Below are 16,679 nucleotides of genomic sequence, written 5' to 3'. Positions count from 1 at the left end.
TTTCAATGAACCTCTGAAATGTAGCATGTAAATATACCATTGTCTGTTGGTACAAAAGAAATCCAAAAACCAGTGGGAAAATACAGTTCATTGAAGAGATTTACGTTTGGTTTCAAACATCATTCTGTTAAATGTTGTGTTTTTCTCTCCGTGGTAGTTTATCAGATTTTTTTCTGTTGTCTCTATACTTACAGATGTGATAAACTTAAACGCACTGAAAGCAGTAGCCGGGCAGATTGGTTCTTAAGGAGCAACTACATGGAAGACAAAATGAAGCACGAATGAATAGCATGCAAAGCCTTGTAGTGCATTAGCTTTCTGTTTGGTGGTGTTTCTCTACTTTCTGTGCCTTTTTAATTCTGTTAAGCCTTACTGAACAGGATCATACAGCCCTCAGTGGGAAATGCTGTGGAGTCAGGTTGGGAAATGCTTGTCAGATTGTGAGCCTTGGGCTCCTTCTCTTTTTTTTTTTTTGTTCTCCTCCTTAATGGAACAATTTAATTTCAAATGTATTTACAAAGAGAGAAGGAATAAAGTAGATTTTTATTACCCCCCCCCCCTTTTGCTTATTTCCAGATTACTGAGTTTGAGGAAATGCTTTGTGCTCAATAGTGTAAAAAGAAGCCCAGAATTATCTGTTTTCCTTTTCTTGTTCCTTTTCAATGCTCTTTTTGTTACTCATCCGTTTCTGGCAAACAGCTTTTCTGATGAGCTGCTTTGTTACCTCGAATGCTGACTCCGTGCTCTCAGACAAGAGCCTGAGACTACAAGTTGAGAGGCACAGGGAGGGTGAAGTGATTCTTGGTTCAGATGCCTCTTGTCAGAAAAGACTTTTTCTCCCCTGTTTCAGCTGCGTCTCTGTCTATATCAATGCTAGTGATTCCAAGTCTGGCGCTCTCCTCCGTTAGCTCCATCATTTAGCTGTGACTTCTGTCTTCTTGCCTTCAAATACTTAAGGGCTATAGCATCTTTCTGCACTGCCTGTTAGAAGTGGCTGGGGTGAGAGTTCTTTGAAGCTTTCCCTCCCCCCCCCGCCAAATCAAGGAACATGTCAAGGACTCCTTTGGTCTCTTTCCTTATGTTCTTGTCTCTTGGATTGCTGCTTACAGGAGAGGGCCTCCCATCCGCAGAGGGCGAAGACAGGTTGGGGAAAGGCACCTGTCCCTTCCTTGCTTCCCAACTGGAATGTTTTCATTGTGGGTATCCTTCCTGCTGCCTTTCACCAGGGGCGTATGCTAGTGAGTCCATCGACTGAATGTTCCTTTTGAAATTGTACGAAGTATGAACTACTGCCTTGGTTTTGTAACTTCATCTTTCTTTTTTTTTTTTTTTTTTCTTTTTGCATGTGAAGGAACCACAGTGGGGGAGCGGGGGCTTCGCGTCTGTGGGAGAACAGAGAAACCAAACCACAGATGTATGAAATAAGCAAGCTGAAAAGAGGAGATGATCTTTTCCCTTTTTTGTATTAAGCTTAGTTTTTGTAAGTGGGAATGTCAAGTAACAACAATGTAAGCGGATGATACCCAGATGTAAGCAGATGATCTTGTTTTGGCATGAACTGTATGCCTTGATTGAACAGTGGGGAGATATATTTTCTATAACAGCAAATAAATTGAATACAGAAGACTGGACCCATGCTTCTAACTTGTAAGTAATATTTTTATTAGTTTTCACTTAAATTGAGCATTATTATTAAAACACACATCCTTACATAGGTAATATTTATCTTTGCACTGGTATTTGCCTCTTTCAGTTTCCCTTTTTTTGTTCAATTTGGTACGTAAGGACAAAATGCAGATCCAAAGTAAAACCTTCTGCTTGTCTCCCTGAACTGCCACAAGAGACTGTTAGTTGCTGCTGTGCAAAACTAGCCTTTACTAAATGTCTTTATCTTGCTCTTTAAAAGAAGCGGTTTGAATGTAATGTGTATAACATGATAGAGCATGTCAGGGACCCAATGAAAAGCTCCAGCATATAAGATGTTGCAATTTTTATTCTGAAACATTCAAAAGGGCCTGCTCAAAGGAGATCTGCAAAGGGAAAAATGAAAGCGTATTTTTTTCAGATTAAAAGAGTAGGGGTTTTCTTACGTGTAGCAAAACACAAAATGACTCCAAGCCATTTTTTAAGCTAAAGAGAAACCTCGTTCAAGAATACAGCCAGCAGCAAAGTGCTAATACATTTTTCATTTTCTTTTCAGGTAGGAAAATGGTTCACTTTCCTTATGGAAAAGGGATAAGGAGCTGAACTGTTTTAAGGTCAAATAATATAGCTAAACGTTTAAATAATTCATTGCTTGTTGAAGATGCACGTTACAGTGAAGTACAAACTGTGACTTGTATTGCTCACTACCTGACTGCAGAATTTCTTTATGTTTTAGAATGTCTGGAATATAAAAAGCAGCTCATTCTGTAGGCGAAGATGTATGGAAGTATGGTGAGCAAGCATGAGAAGAGGGAGCCATTGCCTCATACAGGAGCAATCCCAAAGCAGTGGCTTAGGGAAAAATTTATGGTATTGTGAATAGCTCAATAGCGTTATATGACAGAACTGGGAAAAACACATGCAAATTCTGAGTTCCCAGTGCTGAAACAGCAGTATGCTCTTTAATGAGTATAAACATGTATCTAAGATTTAGTCAAAACAAGACAGTCTAAATGGGATAATTGTGATATATTACATTTCTTGATTTGGGGATATTTGGTATACGAACTTTTGACTTGCGCTGAACATCCAAAATACTGTGTATAGGCAGTTACTAAACCCGAGTCGCTCTCACGTCAGTAACCAGTTCACCATCAGTATGAAATTTATAATGTTACACCAGTGCTGCTTTTCTCCTAATACCCTGTCTCTGATACCTGTATCAGAGGCTTCAGAGGAAAGAGTGAACCTACGGTGTGCACATGAGGAGTGAACTTTTAGCAAGGTAAGTAACTTCTGCCACTTAATGACCGGCTTATCTATTGAAAGCTTTACAGTTTCATTTTCTTAATTTCATCCAATATGATGATGGCTGTAGTAATGAAAATGTTTCTGATAATCTCTTAGTTTCTTTGATGTAATCCATCAAAATGTATGTTAATGAAAATTAAAACACTTCTGATAATAATATTTGAGATACACGTTGAAAAGTATGTTTAAAATAACCCTCCTGCAGAAGCTTACTTTTTAATGTTGGCTATTTCATTAAACTGGATTACCGAACAGGCCCACAGTCAGCACAGTTGAGAGCTGTAGTGACTTCTCAGGTAAGATTAAATAATAATTAAAAACGTAACACATACCAAAGCCATTTCTAATCTTGTTTTGACCCAGAAGCCTTTGCTTGACAGCACAAGGGATTACACGGGAGCTCTCAACAGCCCCACCTTCCATTGCAGAATGAACCTCTTAAAGACTGGATAGCAACTGAATGGCTCAAGAATTGTCTTGGTCCTTCTAGAAAGGATCCAGTCTTTGTGAGGAGTCGCATGCATCGAGATACTTCATAGCCATCATGTAGCATGCCTTGAAATGTATCAGGCTTGGAGAGACCGTATTGAACAGTACATTTGGCATTCTTCTGTACTGAATCTCTTTGACACTCACTAGAAAAGTGCCAGATAGAAAATAAGGATCATGTTCTCCATATACTTCTCAGTTTTAATTTAACTTAGAGTCCTGCTTCTGGTAGTCTCTGAATACCACAGCTATAGAGAAATGAGAATCCGTTCCTGACGTCTCTTGCCTGCAGTACTGTACACCACCAAAGCTGTAGGAGAGTTTTTGTTAGCTGGAAGCAAGATTGTACATAAAGCCCTTTGTAGGAAGCTTGCTTTTTTATAAATCCCAAAGTGTATTTGGGGAGCGGACAGAGGGAGGGGAGATGTGGTGCTTTTGGTCCCTGTTCTAGAAAGACTGTTTTTCAAAAAGGGCTTGAAGCTGTGCATGTAAGATCATAAAGAGCAGAACCAATGTGGCATGAACGCCCCAACTTGGAGCCAGTGTGAAATACGCCCCGGGCTTTGTGTTAAATCTTGGTTTACATCTTGTCAGAGACATCTGTATATTATTACTTATTTTTAGGAGTCAAAATACTTCATGTAATGTCTACACATAAGGTTATTGCACGCAGCTTTGCATTTAATTTGTGAGGTGTTGGAATAAGGAAACTGTTTCAGGATAAATGTATTAGCCATTTGGTTATCTGAGAATATCTGCTAGCCATTATACAGAGACATAGCGTGCTCGCTACTATGGTATCTAATAAATATTTACTAAACAACATCTTGCTTAAATCATATTCCTTGTGCTGCTGTTCTTCCAATCACATTTGGCTGAATGAGAGCTGTCAAATTAAGTAACTTGGTGGCTGTAAGATTTCGAGGGAAGCTGTTCCTCAAGAGCGTGGTGATGCCTTACTGCCCAGTTCTTCATCTCTGCAAGCAATTAGTATGTCTGCTCTCACCATGGGATTCATCACTCGGTCTCGGAGTGCCTTACAGAGGAAACTGGTATCGTACTGTCCTGTGCTACAGATGGAGAAACTGAGGCACAGCAGAGAAGTAGTAAGTGTTGTGTTCAGTGTGCAACAGTAATAGTGCCAGGCTGGAGATGAAGCCAGCTCTGCTGAGATTATATCCAGTGCGCTTTCCAATGGGTCATAAATGCATAAAATAATCAAGCAAGAACTTGTCAGAGCACATCTGCTCCAGCGTTTCTGGCAAAAGCATATCCGTTACCCTGATTTAAATCATAGGTTTTGACACTGATGATGTGTGGAGGTAAAGCCCATCAGTGGCCTGGCCATGTGTCTCAGACAGTCAGACCAAGAAAAATGTTGGGCAAGCTAAATCATTTAAATGCTGGTACTGCCGGGGCTGTAGATGGGTGTGTATGGAAGTGGAACCCGGGGATTTCAGTGGGGCTCCGTGCAGACAGAACGATCTCTTGCACTCAGAGAAGCTTATGATATCAAAACCACTATAAGAAAATAGTCTCTAGACAAAGCTTACTGAGCTGAAGACTTAACTGGTCTTAAACTGGTCTCTTAAACTTAAGTGGTTTACTTAAGATTAATAGTGCATTTGGATGACTGTGGGTTACCCTACTGCTCCTCTTAAGTCTTCTGCCACTCTCAGAAGGGGTAAGCCATTGGTCCTCTTGCCATTACGTTGGCATAAAAGTAGCCAGGGAAAATATGAGTACAATAGTTTCTTCAAATCAAAAAGGTAAGGAAAAAATGATTGATTAGGTCCAAGTATAAAAAGGAAAGTACACAAACCTCTTAATTCACCCCCATATTTTGGTCCTTTTCAAGAGTAAAAGGAGGTAACAAATCCTGCAAGGCTTACACGTTTATTATTTTCTATAACTCGGTGCTTTGTGTTGCCTTTTGATCCTTGAAGTGCTTCTTTTTCAGTGCTGAAGGTACACGAGCAAATACAGTGGGGTTTTCTCCTCCTGCTGTGCACGTATGACGAGCTTCCAAAGGAGGCTTTTGTGATGCATCAGACCGGTTCACCTTGAGCCCATCGAGTCCTTCAGTTAAGCACGAGTTCTTTAATACATTGTTCTGCCTGTCATTTCTAGTTAGATAATGACTTTGAATGCTCTGATGATATCAACCCAGTTTTTGTTCCTTCAATGTCAAGGAGATGCAATGAAAATGTAATAGGCAGATAGATTAAAGTAAAAACATGCTGCTGGCAAGGAAATAACAAATTGGATTAAGTCAATGCTGTTTTGAATGTTGGTAACTAGATGAATTTTAACTTCTCATGGTTTGTTTTAAAGAGCTATTTAGGCACCCAACAGTCCATATTTTAAGGTTATGTTACTGTTTTAAATCTACTTTCTAATTCACTTCAGTATTTCAAAAATGTATTATTATTCCCACATTGTGAAACTTGAAGAGGCTCTTCACCCGTATCCTAGAACACAAGAAATGGAAAAGAAACATCTAAAGTAAGAGAAGATTGTCACAGGAGCAAATGTGTGTAAACTGGCTATCAATAAAAGACAGGTTTCCCACCATCAAGGAGGGAAAGTTTCCGTTACAGCTTCTCAAAGGAACAGTGGGGAGCAAGCCCCTAACTGTGGGGTTTTTTTGTGGGGCTTAATCAGATCATGGAAGAAATTACACTACTGCTTAGATGTCTGCAATCCCACGAGAGAGCACTTAGCGATGTAGGGAGTCTCTTCGGGGCTGCGGTCTCTTATGAACAGTCTCAGAGACTGTTAAATATTGAAGGAAATGTCATCTTCTAGAGGTACTTCGTAAAATATCGTATTAGTTCCAGTTTGAAAGCAGTACGAAATATTAATTTGAGTCCGATTGTACTGCAGGGACAAGTATACCTGGCTAGAAGGGTGCAACTCTTACTGAAATCTGCCACTTTCTGGGAGCTCGCCGGGTAGCTCGGAATTGCCTTGGGTTATGCCTTCTATTGAAATTCAAGTTTGTAAAATGAAAATTTTCAAGTTATGACGTCTGAACGTCGAAGAATTTGAGGTTTCAAATACCTATAAGCCTCTGTTTATCTTAATTTAAATTGTGGGGGTCTCAACTGCTCTGGAAATGCAAGTTTAACTGATGCAACTTCTCCAAAAATGGACTCTGGTTCCTTTGTTAGTATTAGAAGATTAATCAGAACAATGGATAAACAGATATTTTGTACGAAAGTAATTACAAGCTGTGGAAAAATGTTCTTTTAATTTTCCCTGAAAGATCAGGCTAAAGATTTGGAGTCATAACACATTTCTTGTGGTAACCCAAATTTAAGTCATGTGAATCGAGAAAGGGTTCCATTAGCACACACGGAAAGTGGGATTGGATCTGTAAAAGTATTGACAGTATGTCCCGTTCCGAAGTATTATTTTTTTAAATTAAAAATTAAACAAAAGCCTCAAGTGGCTTTACAGTTAGTTGACAGTGCCAGCACACTTTAATTTCCATTAAAACTGAAGTTGCCACGCTCTTCATTTTAAATGGAAATAGTGTTCTGCTGATGTCACTAGTGAGCTTTATTTTCTCCCAGTAAAAATATGTTTGTATTAGAGTGCCTTTTGACAGGAAAGCCCTGCGAATATGTTTGTCTTGGTGATCTGCTGCTGCTTTAGATGAAAATTGCTATAACAGTCAGCTTGTGGGAGGATAAAACTTTTTTTTTTTTTAAATTCTGTCAATTTAAATCCAATGTATGCTGCTAGATATTGGAATAAATGTGTTTGTTTCTGCTTGGAAGCCTGTTCTGGGAAGAGGTGTCTCATCCCAATGCACAAAGGCTGTTTCTCATTTTGTTGATATTTTTTAAAGCAATACCTATCTTTTCTGCTGGAACGTGTCCATTAATACATGTGTATAAACAAATTCGGGAAATCCTCTCTCGTACCTCAGACTTCTGCTTCTCTTGTTTCCTTCCCCAGCCCTCAAAGTCGTCGCACGGCTGTGCCCGGCTACCCTCAGGACCGCTTTGGGGGATCCTTTCGGTCCCCGTCTGATGCTCCATAGCAGCAGCTACCGGCTTCACGTCCCCCTTGTGCTCTGTCTGTGAGCTTTTCAGCAGTGGGGGCAGAGGCACTCTTCTTCTGGCCTGCTTCGAAACCTGCCCCGTCCATCTGCCCTGTAGCAGCTCTTTAGGCAGAACCTCTCCAGGGGTTCTCCCTATTCAAGGAATTAGGATAAAGTCCATTTTTCTGTTGACTAAATGCTTCATCAATGTGCAGTGGTCCTCAGCAGGACCATTCAGGAAAATGTTGTTACCTGTGTTTTCCAGCGTTGTAAGAAATGTTACTAATCCTAACTGGGGAAAAAAAAAAAAAATCAAGTGTAGCTCATGTGGAGCAACAGTTGATTCCTGAGAATTTAACACTTCAGTTGAGTACAATAGTGATTTTTTTTTTTTTTTCCTTGATACAACTTCCATCCAAAAGGGATTGCCAAATGCTTTACAGATCATGGAGAAAAAGAGAATCGTTTCTGGCACCTATTGGGTCAGCCAACAGCAAGCAACCAGTTTATCCAACTCATAAAATACAGAACCTTATTTTGTTAGGACGTATAAATCTTTCCGCCATCAAACAAAAAAACCCATCCAGTTTAACCTGCCGCTTACCAAGTTTGCCTCTGTTTTTGCAAAAATGGCCAGTAGGTTTTTAGTTATTTCAACGGGCATGACTTAGTCATTTATATTTCTACTGAAGGGTGGTGGTTCCCATGGCGTGTATTTCCATAGCACGGCATCAAACTTCAGTACTGATTAAGCCTTTCTGTCAGTGATTTAGAAGGTACCTCGCTAGCAAAGCGTTGGGAGGAGAGGCACATCTCTAAGATTTTCCCTCACCCTGGAAGGGCTGGGAAGTACGAACTCCAGATACGTATTTCCGTAACAGCCAGTTGCTCTGTGTGTCTAAATTGGGATAGGATTAAAACTCACGCACGCTTTGTTCTAGAGCTGCACTTCTGTAGCAGATGGCAAAATGACCTCCTTTTTTTCTTAATTTGAACTCTAGGAAAAGTAGTGACGTGCTTCCAAATTGTGCCAGTGAGACAGAGCTTTTGCGGGACCTGCTAGTTCTTCCCCAGGGGAAGGCTTCCTTTGCTGCCTTCTATTTGATCACCGTTTCTCTTCCACTTCAGGTTCCTGGGGACCGCGCACAGCTTGCCCCGTGCGGGTGGCGTAGCTGGTGCAGGGCAGTTGCACCAGCTGGGCTGTCCTAGTGAAGTCCCTGAAAACCCAGGCCAAACACAGTTCTGTTCAGTTATCTTTTCTTATTTTTCTGCTTTCTGCTCTCTTCCTTCTTGTCATTTTTTTTTTTTGAAGGCTGGCTTGATGTTGTATCATTTCAGATTGACACGATTAAGCAAAATCCCACTTCAGATTCCTGATGATGCCCCCTCTGTTTTGTATTAACACTGAGAATTTTTCTGTTTTGTTTGTGGTTGAGAGGCTTTTTTTTTTTTCTGTCCCCCTGCCTGAGATCGTTCAAGAAATGTTGAACCGAGTGCTTAATGATTTCCAGTGCTTTCTCTTGACATTTCAGTTTTGGAGAATGAGCAATGCCTCCGCTGGGGACTTCCCTGGCAGATCCATGTCTGAACAGCCAGGGCTGCCTTCCAAGAACAGTAAATTCCAGCTGCTTTTCCATCCAAGGCAAGGTTAGTTTAGTATCCCCCTTCCTCCCTGTGTCTTTACAGCAGGAGATATTCTAGCCAACGTATTCGTCATGTTTCTGAGCCTCCCTGCTGCTTGATTTATGCAGAGAGGACTAGAGAGAGAGATTCCAGAGCCGTACGCTGAGTGTGAACTACCTGCAGGTGTGCAGCAGAGCGCGATAGCCCGGCACGGCTCGGTCCGTATGTACGCCGGTTAGTCCCCACGCGTAGAGGAACAGAGCTGAGGTTATACACCCGCACGTTCAAACGCACAAAACGGGGCGGTATCGGTGCCGTTTCGGTCATGCGGATGAATCTTGTCAAAAGCCCAGAGACTTGGCTGCATGGGAGCAGCGCAGAGAGGATGAGATGGAGTGAGGGATGCTGAGAGGGTTTCTGAGCCGATTCTTGCATCTGATGTCGCTTTTCTCGCTTGTGAAAAGCAGCAGTGAAACAGTACGGGGAAATACTAAGTTAAACTGTAGATAACTGTATGTAAGGCTTCAAGAAAATTCACATTATCTCTCCGTAATATTCCCTGTTGTTTTTCCATGTTGAGCAGTTTATGTACTACGTGAGGCGAAGCAAGTGACTCATGCCTGGGTTTTTTTAAGATTGGTTATGCATATTTGGTGCCTGGCTTAACACTTCAAGGGACATAATTTTCAGTGGTATAATGGACTGTTTGAGTCTCTCTTGTCAACTGGGAGTTTGAGTATGAGGCTACATTTGGAAATTCAGCCCCTCCTGACCTAGCAACTGGCAAAAGAGAAATCCAAACCTATCAGTTGCTATTCAAACCTGAGATTTCTGCTTGGCTTTATCTCGGCTGAGCATGATAAGACGTACCTCGTGTGCTCTTTCAAAGTTGGTTCCACGTGTGCAGTCGCATGATGAAAGGCACCGCAGTGTTTTTAGAAACCCCAAATGTAGCCAGTCTCCAGCTGGTAAAATTGTCATCGTCCGCAGCCTAATTGAACTACGGAAATTTACCCAAGTAGAGGATCAGGTCCAGTGTACACAGCTGGGAACCCAGCTGAGCTCAGTAACTATCTGTGCTCAGAACTAAGCCCAAGCCAACTGGGTTGCACACAGATATTTCTCCTAGGTAGCAGCACAGGGATCAATGTCGGCTTGTTCACTTCTATCCGTGTCGTCCCCTGTTCTCCTTTCCCTTCTAAGCAAGCAGTGCCTCACTGACGCCAAAAGGGAGAGGCATCATAGATGAAAACGGATCACCTTTTTCTGACGATTCAGAGAAAAACATTACTGCCTTTACACGTCAACTTCTCCAACAGCGGTTATAATTTGTTACCTACCTTTTCCTTGTTTGTGAAACACGTACGAGTTATGCTTGGTGTGAGTAGGGGAGAGAACAGCAATAGATATTTAGGGGTGGTTATTCTTCATTGGTGGCACTGTTGTAGGCGAGAGAACTTTAAAGGATGTTTTGCTTAGGTCTTTTATTTTTCTGTGACTTTGTGATCATAATTTTTCCCAAAGCTTGTCTACAGATCTGCACGAGGACCCAAACCACTAAAATGCTTTAAAGTTGATCCTTTTATGCCCCTGTGTATTCAGCTAGTATGGTAAAATGTTTTGTTTTTCTTTTTTTTTTTCAGAGTCTATGAGATCATTCAAGTATGGAGACTTGGCAGCTTCTCTGTACGTACAAAGACGGCTGTTTGAATGTCGGACTGAGTGTCTTTCTGGCTAAGGATAAATTATTTGGTGTGTTAAATGAGGATTTGTTGCTTTATCTGGCATGAATAAGGTTCGTTTATTATCAGTGTCCCATCATGATTTACATTGGACTGCAGTTTTCTATCTTTTGGGGTTTTTCATGGTTTATTACATAAAAGCATAGGTATTTCTTTGAAACAAATTGGTAATAGAAAGGATTGTAATAGTGAGTTAATATGGTTGTAAGGCCAAGAAAAGGCATTGGAAAACAGAAAATAAACAGGAGTAGATACAGAAGTAATGATGGAATTGGAAAAACAAGGTGAATGTTTGCTTGGGCTTAACTGGTCATTTACATCGTCTGTATAGAATTGAAGGGTCACTACAGTGTAATCTACGGAAAAGGTGAACAGGGAGTTTCATAAGCATGAAGGATTCTTGGTGAAGATAGAATTTACAAAAAAAAAAAATTAAAGAAAAATTGTTAGTACTTTTTAAACTCAGTTTTGGTATCCAAAATGCCTTGTAGCTCTCAATGGAGAGAAAAGAAAAACCTGGTTCTAAAAAGAACTACATACATGGTGTCCAGCACTTGCGGTTATCGTCAGCTCAGAAAGCGGGTGCATTTCGCATACACCAGTGCCGCCTGTTTCAGAGAGACACTGGTCTGGAAGTCTCTGCCTTGGCTCGAGGAGGAGCCCTTTACAAAGGGCTCCGCTGCTCGAACCCCGTGTGGTTGCCAGGGTCAAGACGCCATCCGCGCTCCCTGCAGAGGGGGGGTGCTCTGCCCCGCTGAACTGCTGGGAATGCTGAAGGGATGGAACAAATGCCTTTTTTTTTTTTTTTTTTAAATATTTAATGAGCATTGCAGCTTGATTTACAACATCTGGGTCTAACTTGAAATAGTGTTACAAAAAGTATAATGTCTGTACATACAAGGCAGAGAAGATTAATAGAGGTTTATTTGCTTCTAAATCCTCCGGCATAGGTTAACAGCATATGCCACCTCTCTCTCTTCGTTTTTGTTTAAGTTACGCAGGCAGCTAGTCCATCTCTATTGACATTTGTGATGCTATAAAACATAACTGCCCTGGTTTGGGCCCCTTTATTTGCGCAGAGTGGAAATGAGTGTCAGTAGATATTCACCCACGTTTCTTAAACTGGCAAATTGCTTTGTCTTTCACAGAGATTGTGCATGTGCCACTCAGTGCGAGTCTGAGCTTTTATTTTGGGCAGCATTTGAGAAATGCTAAAAGCACAAGAACACGGTAAATACATATAGTTTCCACATGCTGTTTGGTTATCTGGTTCCATTCTTCATGTCAAAAGAGTCAAGAAACCAAGACGCTACTGTTAATCGCAAGGTGGGACGCGTTGTTAAAGCCCTGTGCTGTTCATCCTTTGGTCGTGTTTCAAATCAGAAAATAAAAATGTCAAAATCTGCAAAAGCGCCTTCTGCCCTCGCTGGTGGCTCGAGAGACGGGCGAAGGCAGGACACTTTCCTCTCCTGAACAGAGGAAATAGGAAGGCGTCTGGGTTAAGGTTCAAAAGGAATACAGCTCACAGGTTTGTGGTCATCCCCATCTTCTACGGGGGGAGCTTCTCGGGGTTGATCAGCTGAAGGGTCCCGTCTCTGGTTCCCGTTCTGTCTCGCTGTAGCCCCTGTGCTGGCAGGGCAGGATGGAAAAGAGGTGCTGCTGGGCTGAGCGTCCCTGGCTCGGGATTACTGGGACCCCCGAAGTTCAGGGCCAGGGCCGTGATAGAGTGCTGGAGTGCTATCTTGGCCTGCGTGTGTCAGGAGCTTCAGCTGCTGCCTTTTTTTCTCTTTTAGCAGCTGAAATTTCTGCAGCGTTTGTGTGGATTAATTTCCAACATACAGCGCGTTGCAATTATGTCAACGTCGGAGGCTGTAAGATGAGAGATAAGCGAGTGGGAGTGGAAAGAAAAATAGAGCAATAACCAAGACCGCTGCCAATAAGAACTAAAGAAACAACACCAAACGGTTGGCAAAGTACCCTGTGGCTGCTTTGATAGTCCCTCATCACAAGTAATAAAACACCTCTTGAGTTGTTCTTCACCTACTGGTTGTAAATCCTAATGTAAAGCTGCCTGTGTTTCCCGGAGTCCCGGGGACCTCACAAAAGCCTCTGGTCTCCCGGAGTCCGGCCTGCCCAGCACGTGGAGGAGACGGAGGAGCAGAAACGAAGGTGGGAAAAGCGGGAATCACTGAATTTCTCACTCTCCTTCAGGGGGGGAAAAAGGGGAGATGTCGGTGTTGTAGAGGGGTCCCGCCTGAACGTGAAGCCTATGGGCCGTATTTTAAAACAAAACACTAGCGCATTTAGCGTTCCTTACTTCTGCTCCAAATCGCTGCAGCTGTGGCATGTATGAAGCTGTTACTGTTGTGTCTTTTTTAATGTGTTTTAAAATGTGCCTGGAGGTTTGGGGAATGTCTTATTTCTTTTTTTTTTTTTTTTTGTATTTTTTTAATTCCCGCTGAACTGCTCTGCTGTTTATATTTAAGCAAAACCTCCAGCAGGAATGAATAAAATCAAAGAGCATCATAATCTTGAAAGGCAGATCGGAGGCTGACAGATAGGTCTGGCTGAAGGAGCCTTTTCACCAGGGATGGGGTAGGCAGGAGTTTCGGGAACAGAGCAGCCCCTTTCCCTCCCTATCTCCCTTTCCCCCCGTCATCTCTCCCGCTCCTCCGCGTGAAGCGCGTATCAAAGCCGGGGTTTCAGCAGCAGGGGCAAGTTTCAGCGGCATCCAAAAAAGTGAGGCTTGTTCAGCCGGGCGAGCCTTGGCTGCTGGCTCCCCCTCGCTCTCCAAGAGCAGCAGCGCTGGCTCGCGCTTGGAGAAGTCGCTCCTTCTGGTTTCCAGTGGAATATCTGATGAGATTTCAGTTTCCACACTATAAGGCTCTTTAATTCGAGGGCAATTTTTAGCAGCCTGTTTTCACTCAAGAGTAGGAGTAAACTCGGAGGGTTTTGGTTTTGTTTTTTTTTTTTTTGCCTTTTGTTAAGCTCCCTGCGGCAAGTGACCTGGTGTCACATCGTTGGCCGGGGGAATGCTTTTGGCCGTGGGGTTTGGTAGGAACTCCTACCTTTTATCCAGGAAAGAATCCAACAAAGCGAGGCTCATTTCTCACTATGCCTTCTGTATGCCCCTCTCTTCCAAAAAAAAAAAACCCCGCAAGCCAGGCAGGGCGGCAGGGCTGCGGCAGTGCGGCGGCAGGCCAGGCTCGCAACGCGTCTGCCATGGGAACGTGATGGAAAAAGAAGCTTCATGGCAAGGAAAAAGCAGCTGGCAAAGGTGGAATAACGAGTTTGAGTTTTATTTTGTTTTCTTGCGTTGTGCAGTGAAGACCCGTGTGAATTTTGGAGAGGGGAAAATAGAGGAAATGATAGGGCGCTTTTTTGGTGTAAGATCCCAGGCTTTCTTGCCTTTTTAATCCTGGAAATCTATACCCCTGGCTATCTGAGGGAGCTCTGTAGAACTTGCCAGCTAACGTTACCCTGGGTCAGTGGCGTTATTAGCATCAGCAGCAGCGGGGAGTCTGTGCTTGGATGAGACCATCGGTTTCTGGCATGTATTTACCATCTTGTCAAATAGTTTTAGCTGATTGTAGAAAAAACTACTGGGAGCTGCTAGGACCTTGTTTATTAAGGTCATCTGCTGGTGCTGATCTACCAAGTGATTTTTTGCAGTAGGCGTTTTCTTCTGCTCAAATTTACTGTGGTAAATGAGAGGTGTGGGTGGTTTAATCACCTAGTCTTTAATTCAGGGACTGGAAAGATGCCCCTTCACTGCTTTGCAAAGCAAAAAACTTCTTGCAAGGATAGTGGAGGAAAGAAGCCTTGACAGTCCTGCTGGTATGGGTTTAGGTGGGGAGACGGGAAGGAGGAACGCAAGCTCATGCACCTTCAGCACCCTGTGTTTCTACCATCAGCCTGCTCACGGTCTCCGCTCCTGTCCCAGGCCAAGCTAAAACGATCTATCCAAAATCTTTCCTGTGTGGGCTTTTCTTACATGACTCTTTTGGCCAAAGATCAAGCCGTTTGCCAAAAGCCTGTCTTCCAGGAACGGCTTAGTGTTGGCTTTCAGGCAGGTGTACAGATATATTCCATCTTCGTGGCACGCCTGCAGAACGGTGTTTGGTTGGATTTTCAACATCTCTTAATGCCAGGAGCTTAACCACAGCTGGAGTTGGTTCTTTGAATCTTGTCCATGGTATTTGCCTCTGGTAGTTTCAGCTGATGTAGTGCTACTTGTAAAACCACTGAGGATCTATATAGAAATACCTATTTCCCTCATCTTTAAAGGTAGCCTTAGCTTGTAATATTCTGATAGATCTTCAAAATTTATTGATCTTTGTCACGTTAGCTCTTCGCGTTTTTGGCGTCAGGTGGCCTTTATATTTTTACCTCACCTTTTTTGAACAGCAAACAAGGCCAAGTGCACTCCTTAAAAGAATTATGCGATGCCAGGGCAGGCAAGAGGACAGGAGGCAGTGACTCAGGGCAGCCCTTCCAGGCCTTGTTCTATCTTCTCTTGAGGTAAAGAATAATCATTATCCAAATCTCCAGGATTTTTTTTTTTTTTTTTAAACTCAGACTGGTTTCATTTGTATACCAAAGGCTGCAATTGATTGTATTTGTAGGCAAAATTTTCAGTTGCCTTTGATACTGCATTCTCTGTCTTCCCTTTCTAGAGAATTATAAAACCCTTCTAGTCCTTCAAATTAGGAGAAGTGTGTGAGTGCCGAACTGCTTTGACTTATGTCAGAATGCCTTTTCTCTAAGTGCTGTTTGCTCTCCTGATTTCTGGCCATTACATTAAACAAGTCGTGGCCATTACACATCTTTTTTTTTTTTTTTCTTCATTAATTTTGAAGGGAAAGTGTATATACAAACAGCTGGTTTTATTGGGCTGAAGTTCTAAGCTGCCAAGAAACTTTTCTACTGATTTTAACTCTTGCAAGCGTTAGTTATTTCAAGAGTTCTTATCTGGTTGGGCTTGCGTGCTTGGGTTTTTTCAGATAGGGAAAAAAAAAAATAAAGAAAAGAAAAAAAAACAAACAAACAAACAACAACCAACCCTGGGCCTGGAGCATCCCTTTTAGCTCGAGGAGCAAATCCAAATGGGAATGTCTGGGTTATTTCCGAACCCCACTGATGTGGGCCTCCCTCGTGAAAGAAGGAGAATGATGTTCAGCAGAGGATCGGAGCGTGCTCCTACCAATTCAGCATACCCCAGCGGTAACATCATGGGCTAATACCCCATAATAAGGCAAAGAACTACCTGATGCTTACTTTTTTGTATATAAATGTGTGCATGCATATATGCGTGTATATATGTGTGTGTATATACGTATTTGAAGAACTACTTTTACAGGCTTTTCGAAGAAAAAGAATTTTTAAAGGGGGTTTTGGTTTCTTGTGCATTTATTTTTTAATCTTTAATGAATTCCCTTAGTGTTTTGCTGCAGAAGGTGAGGCTTTGGTCGCAGGCTCGTTTGGAAGCTTTGCGCTTTGCTTTACTTCGTATTTCTAGTGTTTCAATGGATCAAAAAAAGCAAAAGCAGTATCATTTGACCTTCCAAAGCTGGTAATGTCTTTTTTTTTTCCCCCTTCCCCTTTATCCTTGTCTTTTCATGGTGAAGAAATAGTGTAAAACATTCAGCATTTGTTTCCAGGTGATCTGTTCTTTTTCACCCTTCTTCTCTCCCTTGAGATGGAGGCCCTGCCATCCTTTGAGGTGTCAGGAATTTTAGAAGATTTATGCAGCGGCATAAAAAGGCATTGGACCGTGTCGCGAGGGTCAGGCATATGGTAGCAATGATTGTACGCCCCAG

The sequence above is a fragment of the Calonectris borealis genome, chromosome 8 (assembly GCF_964195595.1).
Source record: "Calonectris borealis chromosome 8, bCalBor7.hap1.2, whole genome shotgun sequence".
NCBI classification, from domain to species: Eukaryota; Metazoa; Chordata; class Aves; order Procellariiformes; family Procellariidae; genus Calonectris; species Calonectris borealis.
The sequence above is the reverse complement of the archived record's forward strand: the minus strand, read 5'-3'. Positions refer to the sequence as shown.